Here is a 19,586-nt window from a genome sequence, read left to right on the forward strand (position 1 = left end):
AAAAATAAAATAGAAAATAAACAAAAAAAAAGCTCACGTCCTTTTGAATTTTCTTTCGTGAATGAATTCAAAAGAAAATTGAAAAAACAAATAAAATTAATAAAGAAAAAAGCCGACTATACAGAAAAGATTAATTTTATACACATGAATCATTTTTAAATGAATAATTTTTGAACTTGGTTAGTCATTTGACATGGTTATTGTAGCCAATCTGGTGACAAATCTGTCAGCAATATTGTTTTCTTTTGCCATTGTACTGTCCCTAGCAATTAAAGACTCTTATCCAACACGATCTGAGAATTCGGCTATATCATTCAGGGCTATCAATAATTGATTTAATCAGGTAATAATGACAAGATTATTGTGATTAAATCAGTCCCGCTATTGCATCGTTTTGATATTTTACTATGCCCAATGGCCATTAACATAACCTCGAAACATTTCCTACCCTGCTTACATATAGCCAAATATTTTCATATGCGCCTAGAATGGCTGAAATATTCGTTGTTAACTTTAATACACTCAGAAAAATTTTATAGCTAAACTGTTTAAGAACTATTACAATTTAATACACTCAGAAAAATTTTATAGCTAAACTGTTTAAGAACTATTACAACCCGGAATTTTCAAAAATTTCAAAAATCACTTAATATATGACAAAAGCTCCAACCTTATCTACAATATGCAACTCTGCATAACTAACAAATATCTAGAATAATTCAATAAATTTAATTTAATTTAAAAGATCCTTCAGAAAACCATGATTCTACTGTAAATCTTAGACATAATATGATTTTCTAAAGCTATTTAAATATATTATTTTTAAGTGTTCATCGTAACATTTATACAATATTAAGATAATGAATGTTAAAAAAAAAAATAAAAATTCCATAAAAAGCATAATATCAAAAGGACATGTTGTTTGTTACTCACATAAAAATTGAAAATAAAAAAAAAAATTTAATTTTATTAAAAACATTTTATTTTTAATTCTTTTATATTTTATTTTTGGTTTCCTGTATTGTAAATTTCTAAATTCACATTTTCTTTAAATATATTGGACTTTAATTAAAATGAAAATTGCAAATTTTCACTTAATTTTCTAAAAATTAAATTTGAAAATTTAAATAAAAATTCAATAAATTGTAGACTATTCTTTTGGAAAATTTGAGGCTTTATTGTGAATTTTAAGTTGAAAATTTGAATAATATTGCAATTTTAAAAATATAATGGAACAATTGAGTACTGTACAGAATGGATGTAGAATAATGAAGCAATATCAATATAAGACACGCATAAGAGTTAAGGATAGCCAAGAATATCAGAAATTGGGCTCCTAGAGTGCTATTGAATAAAAGTTTTAGTTCCCTTTTGGAAACCGTTTGGAAATTAGGGGTTGCACTGTATCTCTTTTCGAGAATTTCATAGCTCTTTTCTATTGCGACCTTTGTAACTTTGGCTGGTAAAATTATTTTATAAATTAAATTTAAAAGTTATTGAAAGTTCGAATTATATGCAATGTGAAAACACTCGGTTATTGAGAACAGAAAAAGGCTATTCCTAACTAAAATTCCTCTCTTGGAATAAATTAACGAGCAAGTAAATATTTCGGTAAAAAACAGTTCAGTGATGTGATGATTGCATGTTTGATTCGTTAAATTTAACACTCTCTCTTATACAGGGTATGCTCACTCATTTTCTCCTAATCCGATATGTAAAAATATTGAATAACGGACGACGTCCAATAATCCCCAACCATAAAGTATAATAATTCAAAAATCAAAATATCTGTTTTCTCCTAACAGTATGCAATTTTTTGCAATTTTGCAAATTAAATTTTATATTCAATTTTTGCAAATATTTAATTAGTATTCAATCATTTGACATTAGTTTTTAATAATACTATACACATATCTAAACTTTTATAATCATATAATTGCCCCTTCTATATTGCAGTTTCTATTTTGCTTGTATTATGATGATCTAATGAGTAAATTTCCAGTTATATATCAATATTATTTAATAAATTACTTAGTTCATTAAAATATATATATATAATATATATATATATATGAAAGCTTTGTAGTGTGTTTGCTAATTTGCTTAATAAATAAACTATCCTTTATTTTTAATGAACAAATTTAAAATATTTATGTACCTAGACTATATTTACTATATACACGTCATGCTAATGACTATAGAATAAGCAATTAATTAATTAATAAAAAATAGAATTGACATTAATGAGTACACTATGGGTGAAGAATTTGTAGAAGGTAATAATTTTAATTAATATTTACTTTAATATTTGCCTTATTTATTAAATTATTTTTGTTTATTTGATACTAGAATTCTGATATATGGGCAAGAGAAAAATTTCGACATTCTTAAGAAGTCGTTGTGATACGGCGAGATTTACAAAATCCCCCGCATTCACGTTAATCAACCCGAGTTTTTCAGAAACCGGCCAAGAGACCTGACATTTACATTCGCCGGATTCATAGTCCGCAAAAAGAAAAGTGACCCAAGGAATCTACGCCTTCTTCCTGCTAAAGCCAGACAAGAACAAAAGAGATAGGCTATCGTTTTCTTTTCTCCCTTCTCACAACAACTCCTCCAGAAATCGTTCGCAGGGCGACCTATTTTTCTGGCGTGTTCACCAATAGGACAATGACCCGTTATTACCCCTATTACAACCCCTACATCACAATAAAATCAATATGAAATTTATTATTTTGTTAAAAAGTTGGCATAATCGCCTATAAATAGGCAATAATTTTGTGTTTAAAAATATTTTATTTATAATTAATTAATTATTTTCTTTTATAATCGTATAACACATAATGGCTTCAATGCTTCTTCGTCTTTTAATAAGAAAATATTAAAATATTTCTCAACAAAAATTTTACTCCTCACATTTTGTGTTGCACCTTTTATTCTAGCAAAATAACAGTACCATTAGCTATAAATACCAAAAAAATTTTTATTCTTTAAGTAGTATGAGCATATAATAAATACATACATCTGTGGTATGATATATAAGCAACAAGTTGAAAAATACAAAAAAAAAAATCAATGAAATTTCTTGATTAATTGAAGGACATTTTCATTAAGACTAACAATTAATTATCAAACAGAAATATACAAGAAAAACATACACAAAAAAAAAGAAAATCACAAAAATCAAATCTAATTATTACAAAATTGTTATTGCCGTTTTGGAATATAAACACATTGTTGAAAAAAAAAACAAGGACTTAATATTATTTGATTAATTGTTTGGTTCGTTAAATTTTGTATTAAATGAAAGCAAAATTTATGAGATGAGAATTTATTTGTATGTCATATAGGCAACTTTATTGATTTTAACTTTTACATATACCTGGATCCTTTATTTTATAGTACAATAATTTTTGGAATACAATTAAAATAATTGCCATTGAAGTCAATTCATTTACGTCAATTGAAAATAAGTTTGATCCTATAAGTATGCTATAATCATATTTTATTATTACAATTATTAAAAGTAGAGAATTTTACAAAACTTAAGCGTTGTATTAGTAAAATTAATAGTATTTAAACAAGGATATTATTCACTTTAATTTAAACAACAGCACTATTCGCAAGAGAGCAAATTTCGAATTTTTTTTTTTGGTGATTTTAAGATTATAGTCATAGTATAACTGAGATATCGTAATTATCGCAATAACTTCAATATATTGCTAACCACAACAATAAAAGAAATCTTGTATGCATTCAATATGATGAAAACTTCCGTCTGAAAGAAGCACGTTTCGTTTTGAAGACGATATTATTCAGGCACCTCTTGTATCTCAGAGAAAACTTCAGCATCAATTTTGTTCTCATTTCTGAACTGATTAGTGAATGCAGATTTTATATACGAATATTCGTATCCAGTTCTCAGAATAAGTTAATTATCCAAACTTTAATATTATTATCCAAATTACCAAATTAATTTCCTATTGATCCCAAGGATTTCCAATTAATTTTCGTATTTACCAAGGAAAATCTTCTGATTTCCATATTGGATTACTAAAATTATAAAAATAGTTAATTGTTTTTTCGTCTATTCAGATATTTCAAAATATTCTAAATAGCTATGTCTAATTTTTCAAATCGCATATGCATTGGTCGTTGGAACATTGTTGATTTTTAGTTTATAAAAAATTTCCCGAGGAAAAATGTATTTTATACATTTTGCATTATTCGAAAATTATTTACTGTATGCCTCAAATTGGTGAGGAATATCGAGACAAATTTAATCAGCTGGTGCGAAACCGGATTCCTTTAGAATCTTTTAAAAGTAAAGAATCAGAAATATAGATTTTTTTAGTGAACTCTCTTCCAGGATATTGTAAATGGAAGCGCGCTCGTATTATATCTTAATATTTGAAATTTTAAAAATTACATTCAATTAAATTTTTCTCATATCCGTAAATTTTTATTTAATATCGTATTATTTGTATATTTATTAACCTTTAAATTACATAATATAAATAATATTTTTTTAAATATGCCTTAAAATATTGTAACTTTCACCTACAATCATACAAATAATTTAATGTGTTCATAAAATTGCAAAAAAAAAAAAATTATTAAAATTAAAATTGTTAAAATATTTTTTTCTTTTTTTGGTGGCAAAAAGCACATAAAAATGCACAATATGCTTCCATTCACTCTTTTCCGTTTTTATTGTTTGTTGCAATTATAAAACTCTTTATTACCATTAAAAAAAATAAAATTAAATATTTACCGTTATTGTTGTTATTTTAATTACATATATAAAATATTTACTTTATTTTTATGGTGTCCATTTTCTTTTCATACAAACACACACAGACAAAAATTTTTATTTATTTTTTACAACCTGATGTCAGTCCTTCCTATCAATTTTCCCAATCATTTTCAATACAAAATAAATTTTTGCAATTTATTTTTATAAATAAAAACGCACAAATACACAAGAACAGAATAATGAAAACAGAAAGAGAGAAAAAGTGTTATTGACGGTAATATCAAGAACCTTCTGTGCTCACTATCAAAATTATTAACCAGGTAAAGTAATTTTAGGTGTCCAATTTTATTATTTTAGTTTTATAGTTTTTATAACACTTGAGTACTTCACTTAAATTTTTCTTTTTTGCGTTTTGTTTTTCCGTATAATATAAATAATTTTATCACTTCATTTCTTATAGTTATTTGGCAAGATTTTCTTCGTTTTTTTTATTGTTATTGTTTTTGCTCTTTATTTTATATTCTCTTGTTATTGAACGTAACACATTTTACTCTTTTTACTCTTCTTCACTTCTATCGCAACACTATATAGAAGAGCGTGCAAATATTCTTCTCACTCATATTGAAGTGAGTATTAAAAAAAATTCTTTAATTATAAAAATTTCACAATGTGTACGCACTCTTAAAACCCGTTTTCTATTACTTTGTATCACAATACAAATATAAATACGATAAATAAATAAATGTATATATTGACTGAGCTTAATAGGTTCCGCAAATAAAATCAGTCTGTACATATACAGGTACATATATAGCAAAACACGAAAGTCAATAAAAATTCCATTGTTAAATATAAAGAAACAAAAAAAAAATAAACAAAAGTACTATAAAATAAATGTTGTAATAACAACCGGTAGTACAATATTAACCTTATACACTACCAATACCTCTATATATACCATAATAACAAGAACAATAACAATAACAACAATAATCAACTACATTAAAAATATACAGGTGACTAAAAGTCAAATGACCATCAATGACAATTTTTTCCTTTTCTTTTCCTTATTTTGATAACGTAACCATCATCCGAAAACCAAACAAAATATCCAAAAACAAAAATAAATTAAGAACAGAAGAAAACAAAATCCCGAAGACAAAAAGGACAGAGCAATATTATATTGGAATGTAAGAAAAAGAAACAGAAGAGAATAAAATAAAAACAGAAGAGAATTAATGGAGAAATTTCTTTCGGGAATTTTAAGTCAAAAAAAAAAAAAAGAGGAATTTTTATTATACAGGATAACCATCATAAAATTAATGTTTAAAATACACGAATAAATTTTTTTTTTTTACAATATAAATATACAGTGGTGGATAATTTTATATGTATGTATATACAGTGCTAATATATATATATAGGAATTTTTATGAGTATTTTTTATTTAAAAAATTTTGTTAATGAATTTCCCAAGGTTTACATAAAAATTTTTTAATTGAGAAATCATAAGAACTCTAAGAGTAATAAACTATAAAAACAATTGCGAGCTTTCATATTTCGTCAACCCTCTGCATTCTCATTACCCAACGAATATTAAGAAATTTTGTTACTTCTCCGTGGTCAAAATTTGTACAGCGTCAAGGAATATTGTTCAAAATTTTTCAATTAAAAAAATTAGTGTCACCTAAACGTTCATGCAATAGTATCACAATTTATTATTGTTGTCTTGTTCCTGACCATATTTTCACCCTTCGTAAAATGCACTTATTTTTTGATTCCTTCCTAAACTTTTAAGCTTTCCCTTTTTGCACTAAAATTCGAGTAAAACTGCTTATATTTTTGATAAACTGTTTACGTTATCACTGACACAATGCGAGTATATTAGTACATTCAAGTGCGTGCGGGTACAACAGGGTTAAATTTAATAAAATAAAAAAAATAAAAATTAGAACTGAAAATAAGAACAAAATAAAGGAGAAAAATGTTTCAAAATTACCTCAAATCAAACATAAAAGTATAATAACTGTGAAATATAAAAATTAACGGGAATTTCCTTTTATTTTTCTTGAGGTTTTTTATTTATTTTTCTTTTAGGTACTTTTTAATGTTTCGTTGAAGGTACTTTGTCGAATTTCACTGAGCTAATAAACGGTAAAAACGAAATGATCGAACGTATAAATGACACCAAAAACCAAAAGAAAAAAGTGGTATTTCAAGGAGAAGAAGAAGAAAAATGAAAACAAAAAATACAAGAACAATTTAAGAGTGAGAGAGAAAACAAAAAAAACCTCAATTTTTATTTTTTTACCGTTACATATTTTGTTTTTTTTTATGATTTTTGTTATTTTTGCTTTTTTAGTGCTTATTTTTACACCCTTATTGAAATTGTTCTTCTTTCTACACACTTTTCACCAATTTTCAATCAAAATTGGTAAAAACTTCCTTTTAAGTTTCTCTTTGTCTGTCCACCCGTTTGTCTGTTCGTTCGGCCATCTGCCTGTTTAGAAAGCTACTCCACTCTTTAAGATACAAAGCTGAAATTTTGTACACAAAATAGATCTTTACTAGAAAATTATTTTTTTTTATCATAATTCACTTAACCGTTGAATTTTTCCCCGAAAAGTATGCAATAATTTTTTATTACATAAAATAATTTTTCTATGTAAATAAGACTAATTTAAGCAGAAAAACAATTTTATAATTGTTTTTTAAAAAAATCCTATTAAAAGGAAAAGTGCTACTTTAAAAACTATTGATTTAATTCGATTTTATTTAAATTTATAAAAATTTTAAATCGAAAAATATGTACAGCAAAGAGGAAATAAAAGAACACTTAAGATTTTTGTTAGTTATTTTGTGAAAAAAAATTTTTTTAGCTGCACTTCTTCTGCATATTTTTCCTATGGTGATTTTTAATATTTCGTCATTCCAAAGATATTTATGTATACAAGTCAAAAATCCCCAAGTTCGCCATTTTAAAATAAAGAAAATCTTAAGCAAATATTTTGTTTTGGTTTTCTGACGAAAACGGCTGGGTAACTTTTTGCAATTTAATTAACTCAGCTCAATTTTTTCTACTCAATTTCTCTCACTTCCCATTTGTTTTCAAAAAAAAAATTATACCTTTTAATTCCATTGAGAAAATATTTAATCCTTAAACTTATTTTGGCGCTAAATGAGAGAAGATTAATATCGGACTCACTCACATCATTTCCCCGTTAGGTTGGGTAATAAAAATACCCACAGTATGCAAGCATGTGATACGCGTCCATTAAGTTCCAAAAAAAAACCAAAGGAGTGTGATCCAGCATGAACGACTTCTTGGTCTTCGTCTGATACCATAGGGACTGCAGTAGCAAAATCTGGCTTAGGTTAATATGTATAACTACTTATAATATGAGTAGCTCTTCCCCTATGGGAACGAAATTAATTGATTTTACATGATTAAGCTCAGGTAAGAGTCAGAAATAAACTGTAATTTTCATAATTATTATAATTGCTTAATTTAGCAAAGTTAATTCTCTTATTTTTTAAATAATATTTAAAAACTTTTCACAATAATTAACTTTCTTCTAATTTTCTGGTCAAAAAATGATTTTCCATTACTCATTTTTTCCCCCCATTTCCACCCTCACAGTTTTCAAACTCAATTTCAAAAGAAAAATTAAATAAATTTACAATTTTTTGATTAAAATACAACGATAAAGAAATAATCAAAAAAAAAATTAAATGAAAATATCACGAAAAAACTGAATGAACTTTCAATTAAAAAAAAAAAACAAAAAGTTAATGAAAATTCCGCGTGCTAATATAAATTTAATAACGTGTAAAAGAAAAAATTAAAATTAAACTAAAAATACAATTTCACTCCTATACTGTTATACTGAGTAAGGGTATAGTGTTATACTAATTATATAAACAGTTATATACAATAAAATAGTTATATACAATAGTCAAAATATGTCAGGTATGGTGAACATTACAATCAAAAATCGAAACTAACTAGTACGTACCTAGAGCATAAGAATTAAGAAACAATTTTTTAAAAATTAGTTGAAAGTCAAGCACAAGACGTGCACACAAAAATTCCATTTCTTATAAAGAAGGAAAAGGAGGATGATAGGGCCGAGTAGGAGAAGGGGAAGCTGGGAGTGAAAAATATTATGTAAAAGAAATAAAAAGAAATAACGGAATTAACCACTTGATAATGAAAACGAATAAAAAATGTTAAGATATCACGCGATTACTGTTTAATTTTTCTGTTATTATTTTTTTCCCTCTCTTTCTATTTTTCTTCTATTTTTGTCACTTTTCGTTCTCTTTCGTTATTTTTTATACATACATATATAAATTTAATGTTGGTTTGATTGTAACTTTTGCAAATTTTTATTGTTATTTTTTAACTCACCACCAACTACTGTTATTGTTACACATATATTTTTGTTATTTGATTTTTACACCATAAAATAGTGGTAATTTTTAAAACTATATAGCGGTTTATTTTTATTGTTGATATTTCATTGTTTTGAATTTTTATTATTATTTAGTTTTACTAGTGTGGATTGTTGCCAACGCGTATATTGCACGCAATAAGGAAAGTACTGTGATGGCATTAAAAATATTCCAAATTCCAAGAGTTTTTCGTTCATAAATGCAATCTCTCTGTGATAGAGAAACGTCAATAAATTTTTTTTAGTGTTCAATGATGATTTATTGGTCAGTTGACTGGCGCGTGCTCTGCAAGAAAATAATACTAACTTCGAATACAATTTAATAAATATCCCTTATGAAATATATGAACTGCATTCCTTATACAAGATGTTTTCCGAGAGCTACGCAACAAAATATACAGTTATATTTTTGTTTGTTATTCCGAAAGTATTTCTAAAGCCGCTATTTTTCTTAAAACCGGGAGTTATGAATTAAAAATATAGCAAAATTACGTAAAAGCTCTACCAAATTTTCTAGGCAAATGACTATATCCCAAGAATTATTCAGAATTACCATTTAATCCAGAACAAAAGTTGTAGTCATTTTAGATTCTCTTTAACGAAAGATTCATAACATATTATTGCATACCTTTCACAAAGCTAATAATTTCTCATTCTGCATTAATTATGAGAAACTTATAGCTTTGTGAGAATTTGAAAAAAAATGGCGGTCGGTTATAAGCTGCTCGCATCACATTTTTTTTTGCAATAATAAAATAAATGTAAATTAAGGATATTTGTCTGGAATTTTTATTTAAATTGTTCATTTGTTTTTCTTTTTTATTATTTGGTTATTTTTTTTCTGTTTTCTATTTTTTTTAACTTTGCTTTTTCTTGTACAATGAAATTCACTTTCACTTTTCATTTTCTTATAAAATTTTCTTTTACACATTTTCTTCATGCAAATTGTTGTGTATTTTTTCCGTGTGGTTGCGAGTATAATAACCAATATACCATTATTGCAAAAATAATAAAATTTAAAAAAAATCAGAAACAAATATTTAAGTATTTTTTTATTTAATTTTCTCTTGCATGCATATTTTTTCGTTAGAATTATTTTTATAGAGTAACTAAGAGGGAGAGCGTGAGAAAGTGTATGCGAGAGTGTGAGAGAATTTCGAACTAAATGTTTATATTTGATTAAATCTGAATTAAAAATGCAAATGATGAGAATTTATTTGATTTTTTTCCCTCCTTTTAAATAAACCACAAATACACGTGCCTATAAATATATGAACAAACATAATCTGTTATACTAATATATAGGAATTTGCATTAATGTCTAGCTTTTATATTTTATAAGAATATTTTAATTTTTGTGCTAAAGGTTATTGTATATTTAGTGTTAAAAGGTTAATGTTCAAAATGATTAGTGTTAAAGGTTGTTGAGATTATAAAAAAAATAAAATTGCAAAAATCATGTGTAAGTATAACACAATTTTTATTTATAGTAATGTTAATATTGTATGTAGCTATTATCTACATGTAAATCAAAAGTACAATTAGAATATTTTGATTGCATGTACCTAAAGTTCTTGAATTCGGAAACAAAAATTTTAATTTTAGATTTAAGCAGAATTCGGAATTTAATTTAAAAATTGCAGTTAATGCGGCATTGCCTTTAAGAATGTTAATAATTTGGTTACTCCTAAAAGTATGCAAAATTTATTTTATTTGTTAAACGAAAAGATATTCATGATCTATTATTGAATTGGACTTGACTGTTGTCGTTGAAAGCAATAACAAAGAGCAAAATACCAATCGCAACTCAAAACGAATAAAATGTTTAATTTAAGGCTCTGAAATCGACTGTTTTGTTTGTCATATAGCACAATTATGTTACTCAACTATTCTCTCATTTATTTTTCTAAATCTAATTAAATTTTTATTGACAATAGCATGCCAGTAAATTCCAGTAACAAAAATTTATAATTTACAACAATTTTTCATATTGTTTTCATCTCTTCATTAATTTTCATTTACATTAATTTTTCAACATTAATCGGCAACATCACAAAATAAAAAGCCTCTTGGCAAGATTATTGCAAATTACATTTTTTGTTTAATTAAATGGCAAAGACTAACAATCAAATATTGTACACAAATTCTCTACTTTATAATATTGTAATTTTATTTTATATTTTCTATAAAATTTCTAACTTTTGAATGCGGTTCAAAAATTTTATAATAATAATATAAAATTCTCACAAACGCATATATTATGCGTTTATCTATTATAATGAAAACCACAATTAATGGCGCCTGCTATGATTTTACAATAAACTGTAAATATTTAAATATGTGGAATACCTCATTTGTTATAAACCTAAAATATGTAAGCATAGTTAGTTTTTAATAATATAAAAATGTATTAAAATAAAGCCATAATTGATAAACCACAAATTCTAATTAAGGAATAATCATGCATATTTTACTAAAAAATTTTCTATTTATATTATTCACCTTTACTATTATTATAGAAGTCTTCATTTTATTAAAATTAAATGATGTGTAAAAGAATTTTCCATTTAGTATTTATAATGGTTATTATGTAAAATTTGTTTAGAATTTGCATATAGCTATGTATGTGAAATTTTCTAATTTTAGAATAATATTTTTTAAAATTATTGAAGGATTCTGGTAGGTGAAAATTTTGTTTCCAACGAAATATTCTAATTACAATGGGACGCACTTGGCTCTGAGCAGTATTGATTTAAGAAAAATTTTAAAAATTTTAAAAATTATCAAATCCAAATTTAATGAATTTTTGTACAAAATCAGTCCACCATCATTGTTACACGCAATTCTACGCAGAATATGTAGTTTCTAGAATTACCTCCAGAGGTTTAACAGAGCAGCAGCCAATTACCAACGTAAATTTTATTAAATTTAATATTATTTTATTAACTAGAACCTAACTAGCCTATATTCAGCCAGAATAATTTTAATTTACATCAAAAATTTTTAAATAATTATAAAGATGAAGAATAATGTCTTATAATCACCTAAATAAATGATTTTTTGCCTAATGTGATTTGGAAATTTATTTTTAGTATTTTAAGCAAAAAAAAAATTGAACTTTTGAACTTTAAAAAATTCTTGTGAACTTTAACATACACGTAAATTTTATATGATTTTTACACAATATTTCTTAACGCACTTTTATAAATTATAAAGCGTATACACACACACATATATTCTCTTATTTAAAATTTCGAATAAATTATTCAAATAATAAGCAGAATTGTTTTTCACAGTCATAAATTCACTTTGAAACTTATACAAAGATTATATAGGATTAAAATCTATATAACTATATGAGTGTGTATATACAGGGTGATTTAGAAAGGTATACAACAATTTGTACCGTTAATATTGGGTGACAAATATTGAAAGTTTCCAAGATACAGACCCTTAGATAACGTTTAGAATTCGCTGTCCAAAATAATTGCGATGCCGGACAGCCAGTGCCAGGCAATCGCAAAGGTTATGCACGGCGGTCCAGTCATCGCTCTCACAAAATCTGCACAGGGGGAAGCTCGATTTCTCAAGCCTATGCTGATGATACTTCACTGGGATTCGAGAAATTCCCAGTATCTCGTAAATCATTGGGATTTTCTATTCATTTCGGAAAAAAAGTTTCGGATACTCTAAGCAATGACATAGGTTACTGTATACCTTTCTGAATCAATCTGTATACAAAGTTGAATTCATAAAAAAATCAAGAATTTTTACTTTTCTTTTTTTTATTCCAAAATTTTACGAATGATATAAAAAAAAAACAAATATTTTACAATTCATAAACGCACATATACAATTGAATTCCCAAATGATCTAAAAGAAAAGTAATTTTAAAAAAGGAAACGGATATTCATTTCTTAAATAAATAAAATACAAACACATAAATTTGAAGTATATGACATGAACAACAATAATAACAACAATAAGAACAACAATAACTATAACAACACTATTCCCTAGATGATTTGGAATCTCAAAAGTTGAAAATACTCCCATAATTTGTAACATTCACTTTTAATATCTTTCCATTCTCAAATTTAAATAAAATACTCTTCACAAAGGTTATTTTTTTTTGCTCTCACATTTTTGCTTCTTTTCTCATTTTTTCTTTTTGTTTTTGCTGTTTGTTCCATTGAATATCAATCCCATTCTGTTATAAAGAGCACCACAGTAGGACACAAACATATTTGAATACAATGATAGCAACAAAAGAAAAAAATAAAAATGAAGAGAAATTATTAACAAAAAATCAAAAAATAAGAAAAAAGTAAAAATAAAACATGTGTTTGTCCTTGAAATGTCTTGAACTTTATTCGGAAAAGTGAAGAAAAAAAACAAGACATGAAAATACTTTTCGTGTACAAATCTTATTCTATATATAAAATATTTTTATCAGAGAGTACAGTAGATTATCGACAAAGTTCTTTATACTTTTAATAAAGAATATTTTTCGGGGTATGATGCCCATATATTAATAAGGATAATGAATGTAATCAAAATTTAATTGACAACAGTATTAGAAAAATTGGAAGATAAATTGAAAATATCCTTAAGAAATTAATTTGGGGAGAAAATAAAAGTATAATCTGTATGGGATTTAATATTCAATTAATTGTGGTTTTCTTGTAAATTCATTTGATTACAAATATTTTGAGGAATATTAACTCAGTGGAAATTTCTTCATACAACTGCAGAACAGCTGAATGTTGTAATCAAAGGAACTAGTTAGAGAACAGAAAAATAAAACAAATTTTCTCCTAGAACTGGCCTACTGCTAGCAGGACCTACCGCTCCCCCTCTGAGCGGAAGCTCTACCAACTGAGCTACAGAGGTATGAAGCAATTGCCAACGAATTGTTCTTAACATTACTTTATACTGTAATCGACATGATTTTGAGGAAGCTCTGAATTTAAAATTTTCTTCGAATTTTTCCCTAATAAATTAAAAAAATAAAGGTATTGACTTTTATGCAATAATCTTAACATTACATTAACATTACATTCCATCGATTGATTTGATTCCATTACGGTATTTACTTTTGCAAGCAATGAACGAAATAGCTCTTACAGGACTACAACACATTAAAAATATTTGAGGTTCTAAAACGAGTATTACTGGCAATTTTATAATAATTAGAAGAGTGTAAAATTAATTATAAATTGGATTATTATAATTAATTAATGAGTGGCAATGTTATTGCACAGGTGCAACATATACAACCATACTTAGATCATCAATAAGGGCGAGAAATAGTAGTCATGCCGGATAGTCAATAAACCAGTGAAAAACTAAGCTCGTTCTCAGTATATTCTCTGCTGTTGCTTGATATTATCTGGAGGGACTCACTGAACTGGGTAGACAGAACCTGGTGATGCTCTGCTGGATACCATGACGCAGAAATGTAATTTCATATTTTACTTTATTAATTTTTTTCAATGCAAATTTTCAATGATCCAAAACATTTACATGTTTAGTACTCTTCTGTTATTATTCTTTCTTTATAAAAAAAAAATAAGTACAAAAATGTGTTTTCTTCAAGGATATCATAAAGATATAAGACAATAAGAATTAAAGTATAAAATAAATTTGACGTTTCTATAACAATATCTTAATAAAATATTCTATTCCTATCCAAGTAAGAAAAGAAGACAAAATAATATCTACTTAAACTAATTCGGTACGTGCATTACAAAAAAAAATTGGAATATCAAATATCAAAAATTTTTACTAAAAAAATTAAGCTAGAATACGAGTACAATAATTAAGCTGAGCTGTCAAAATAAGATTTTCAAAAAAAATTTTCCTCCTTTCGAAATTTTGTAAAATTCGAATTTTTGCCACCTTATATTTCCAACACTGTAAGCTTCTAAAAATTCCTCTAAGTAAAGAAAGCTAACGGTAAATTCAATACCATTAGAAAAGTATAATTATTAACTCTTGCAATCAACCCCTAAATTCGGGCTTTATATTAACGCCTCATTTAATTTTTTTTAGATTTATTTAAAAGATTGAGTACATTGCTCATCCTAAAGTTATGCAATTTTGTGTAATGATTAAAATTAAAAATCATCACAGTTATTGATTAGAATTTTTGGAAGCTGCTAAGTTCCTAAAGCTTAGGAATGAAATGGAATTTTTTTAGTAGTATTTTAAATAAGCCTACCTCAATTACTTATAGGTATTGAAATTTGAAAGTAGTGCAAATCAATTAATTCACTGTTGTATCCTAAAATATGAACATTTTTCTATGCAATGATTAAATTTGTTTTGTTACTCTACATGTTGTTTTGTTACTCTACAGTTATTGCTTGTCCTAAGCAGTTCCTCTTATAATAAAAAGTGTGATGACTGCAAAATGACACTTAAGCGGGACTCTCTCCTGGCACGAATGGATCTAACTCAAAATACAACCTTTTTAAATAAAGGACATAAAAACCGCAATTTTAAGAACATAATTAAATAATTTTTTTATAGTTCTTTAATAACAAAAATTTCCCCGAATTTCCTTATTTTTTTTACTATAAAATAATTTTAATTGTTTTATTTAGATTTTAATTTTATAAAAATAATATGTTTAGACTTGAAATTGAATTTATTACCATACATTTTCCCAATTTAATATTATTTATACTTTAAAATTAAAAAAAAATGTATTGGAATTAAAGCAAAAACAATTTTAATTAAAATTGAATTTATTCAACAAATAATTTTAAATATAAATTGCATACCTTCAGGCTAAACATTTGCTATTAAAATAGAAATTTTGTAATTAAATTTATGAAAACAACAATTTATAATATTAGAAATAAAACTATTAATATTTCATAAATTGTACAGGTCTATTATTATTTTTGTCTTTTCATTATGAAAATTTTTCGGCAAATTAATTTCACCTCATAAAATCTGGATTATAAATGTATTTTTGACAAAATTAAATAGGACAATTTTAATAATATTACTTAGCAAACAATTTTTTGAGTAGAGCAAAAAGATGGGGCAAGTAATTCGACTCATAGTTTGTGACGTCATACCCTATGATTGGAAGAGAAATTTTTGATTAAGCATATTTTTGCCAATATAATTCTAAAATTGAAGAATTTTTATATGGTCTTTAAAAGAACATTCTTTTCAAATTGTTGCACATTTTAAAAGTTAATTTGAGGTAGAATTTAAAGCTACGAGTTTATTTTTTTTAAATAAGGTACTTAAATCTTAAAATGTTATAGAGTTTTTAGAAAATTTTCAAGTTTATTTTGAAAATTATCAAAATTTATGAAAAATTTTTACAAAATAATATTAAGCAAGTGCAATATTTTCACTTGCATTTCAAATAAATTCAAAAGAATGCCAAACAAATTTAAAGAGATGAAGTTGTATCAAATGAAATGAACATTTTTGCTCATCATTGCTCAATCAATATATCTCAACTAAAGCTACTATTTAAATTCTAAAAATTTTTATTAAAAATATAGAAAATTTTTAAATAGTGAAAGATTTTTTCTATTCCTTTCATGTTCAAGTTTTTCCCATTAATTTAAGCAAAAACGAAAACTCAATTTTCTTTTATATTAAAGAATATTAAATTTAAATTAATTTTCTATGAAAAAAAAAAATACTGACATTTTCCTTTCTTTTTTTTTTTTGTCCTTGAAAATTTTTCTCTTTTTCTATTCTTCCCAATTTTATTTTGTATCCACTTATGCCCACGGATTCGTTAAAATTCAATAATGTTTCATAGAAAATTGATTTTACGTTCTTTTTTTTTTGTCAAAGAAAATTTAATAAATTAAGAATGTTGTTCACTTAATTCAGAAAAACTTACAGTAAAAAGTATTCCAAAAATAATTTTAATTTTAAAAATTGAAAAAAAAAGGAACAACCTTACTTTAACATTGAAGTTCCTAAAAGTATGCAATGAAAAATTTACTAAATTTTAATTCTGCCTTGTAAATTACAATAAATTGCGCCATTTGCGGTCACGACACTCTTATAAAATATTAAAATATTCTTTTGAAAAAATAATTTGTAAAGTTCCAATTGAGTACCTCAAGTGTTTATCGTAATTTTTAATTAATATGCTGAGAATATGCCGGTGCAAACTTAAAACTATTCATTTTGATTTCATTTTAATCAACAATTAATACTTCTAAATTGGTTGAGAATTTCAGTTTAAGAGTGCTGAACCCCATGAAATTAATATGAAATAGAACTTGAATTATTACCCTATAGTTTTCAAAGAATATTAGAAAATTTTCTATAGTAATAATACAAGTCGAATATCAACTAATAAAAAGTTCTAAATAAATCCTTATTAAACCCTAAAACAATTGTTTGCTTCAAAATGACAAAACTATCGCAATAACGAGTTTCCACATTATGTAATAATCAAATAATCAAAGTTAAGTTGATTATAACTGTGTAATTGAAATGAATATGAATGAACTACTTTTAAAATACTCTTAACGAATTCCTGAAACTATAAACCATAGATGTCAAGACTTTTGAAACTATGGGCCAATTTCCAATATTCTATATGACAAAAGGGCCACAAAATAAAACAATTAATTCAATTTTTAAGGTGTATAAACGTTTATTTATTTTTTATTAGAAGTACTGGGAGCTGAGTGACACTGCTTCTGTTGAACAAGTCTTAAAATATTGGGTTTATAAGTCTTAAAATATTGGGTTGGGTCAAATAATTTTTCATACTACAGCCACCAAATATTTTTTTTGGCCAACAAAATCAAAACAGTTTAAACCATAATAATATTTTAACAATTCGTTCTAGAGGGCCGCACCAAAATAAGAAAATGGCCGCATGCGGCCCACGGGCCGCACTTTTGACATCGATGCTATAAACACTACCTATATATTTCTAAAAAGATAAGAAATTTATTTAAGTGATTTCAACAGTGAGAATGTAACACAGTATGTATAAAATAATTAAACTTTTAATTGATAGTTCACTTCATTAAAGAATTTCTTAATTAGAAAATTTCTTAGAAATTAATTTTACATATTAAATATTTTTATAAAATTGCTTCTACTTTTGAAATTATTTTAATTTAAATATTTTGAAATTAAATATAATTAATTAACATTAATAATTGTTTAAATGATTACAAGATAAAAGAGAATTTTAACACAAATATTCATGTACGTTTGATAACAATAAATTCATTAACAGCAGCTACAAATGAGAGAATAATTATAAGAACTATGATTAATTCTTTAAACAAAAAATTATATCATCATTAAACACCACATTGTAGTTTGCTACTTTAGACTGTATTATTATGCCAATCACTGTCATGTCGGTTTGCTCTCTTTCTATGTTACAATTTAATTTTTATAACCAGATAATATTTTTATAAATTATAATTTTCAGGTAATATTGAGAACATATTGAAAACTTATTGAGAACAAGATTAAGAACTAATTGAGAACAAAATTGAGAATATATACATACTTAATTTACGATAAATTACAGGAATTTAATACCGAATGTTGGAAGAGAATTTCAATACAAATAACAGTAAAATATAATTAGTATTACAGTTTTAACTCAAATTAATAATATTTGAATCAATTTGTTAATAATTTACATAATATTGCGAAAAAAATGTAATAATTTTATTAATATCGTAAAAATATTTCAAAAAAAATACAAAATATATATGTATTATAAAAAATAATTACTTTTCAATTAAAGTGTTATATCCAATTCAAAAGAATTAATAATTGCTATTTTTTTTTAATTTATGCCCGTATATTCCGAAACTTGCTTTTACCGTATGATTATTATTATTATATTATTATATTTTGTGCGAATATACAATTTCACTATATATATATATATTACAATTAAATAAGTATAATATTTTATTATAATTTTTTCATAATTCTAAATTATAATTTCAGGAAAGAAAAAAATTAATTTTTTCCAATTTCAAATAAAAATTCACAATATTATTTTTTCTTCATCATATTTTATACACAACATACATACACACGCATTTCAATTAATTTGAATTTTATTTTATATTAATTTTATATTAATTTTAAATTAATTTAATTTACAATTTTGTAATTCACAAAACAATATGAATATTTATTTAATATAATAATTTTTATTTAATATTATTTAAATTTTTAAAAATTACGATATACACAATTAATTTATTTTTCCTTATAAATATTCACAACACTTTTCTTTTTTTTTTTCTTTTTTTTTTTGTTAAATTTTAATTTTTTACAAATTAATTATTATTTTTTTAATTTTAAGATTAAATATTTGTTTTTAATAATTGTAATTT

The 19,586-nt window shown here is 24.8% G+C and overlaps 1 protein-coding gene across 1 annotated transcript in view; it reads right to left on the reverse strand.

Annotated features, from left to right (window-relative positions):
* Positions 1 to 19,084, reverse strand: part of LOC129615919 (gamma-aminobutyric acid type B receptor subunit 1-like) — a 122,616-nt gene extending 103,532 nt beyond the window's left edge. The window contains exon 1 of the mRNA XM_055531345.1: positions 18,970 to 19,084. The gene's annotated coding sequence lies outside the window, so the exon portion shown is untranslated. The remainder of the gene's footprint in view (positions 1 to 18,969) is intronic.
* Between the last annotated feature and the right edge of the window lie 502 nt (positions 19,085 to 19,586).

Source organism: Condylostylus longicornis, unplaced genomic scaffold, assembly GCF_029603195.1.
Source record: "Condylostylus longicornis isolate FDR11 unplaced genomic scaffold, ASM2960319v2 ptg000005l, whole genome shotgun sequence".
In the NCBI taxonomy this organism is placed as follows: domain Eukaryota; kingdom Metazoa; phylum Arthropoda; class Insecta; order Diptera; family Dolichopodidae; genus Condylostylus; species Condylostylus longicornis.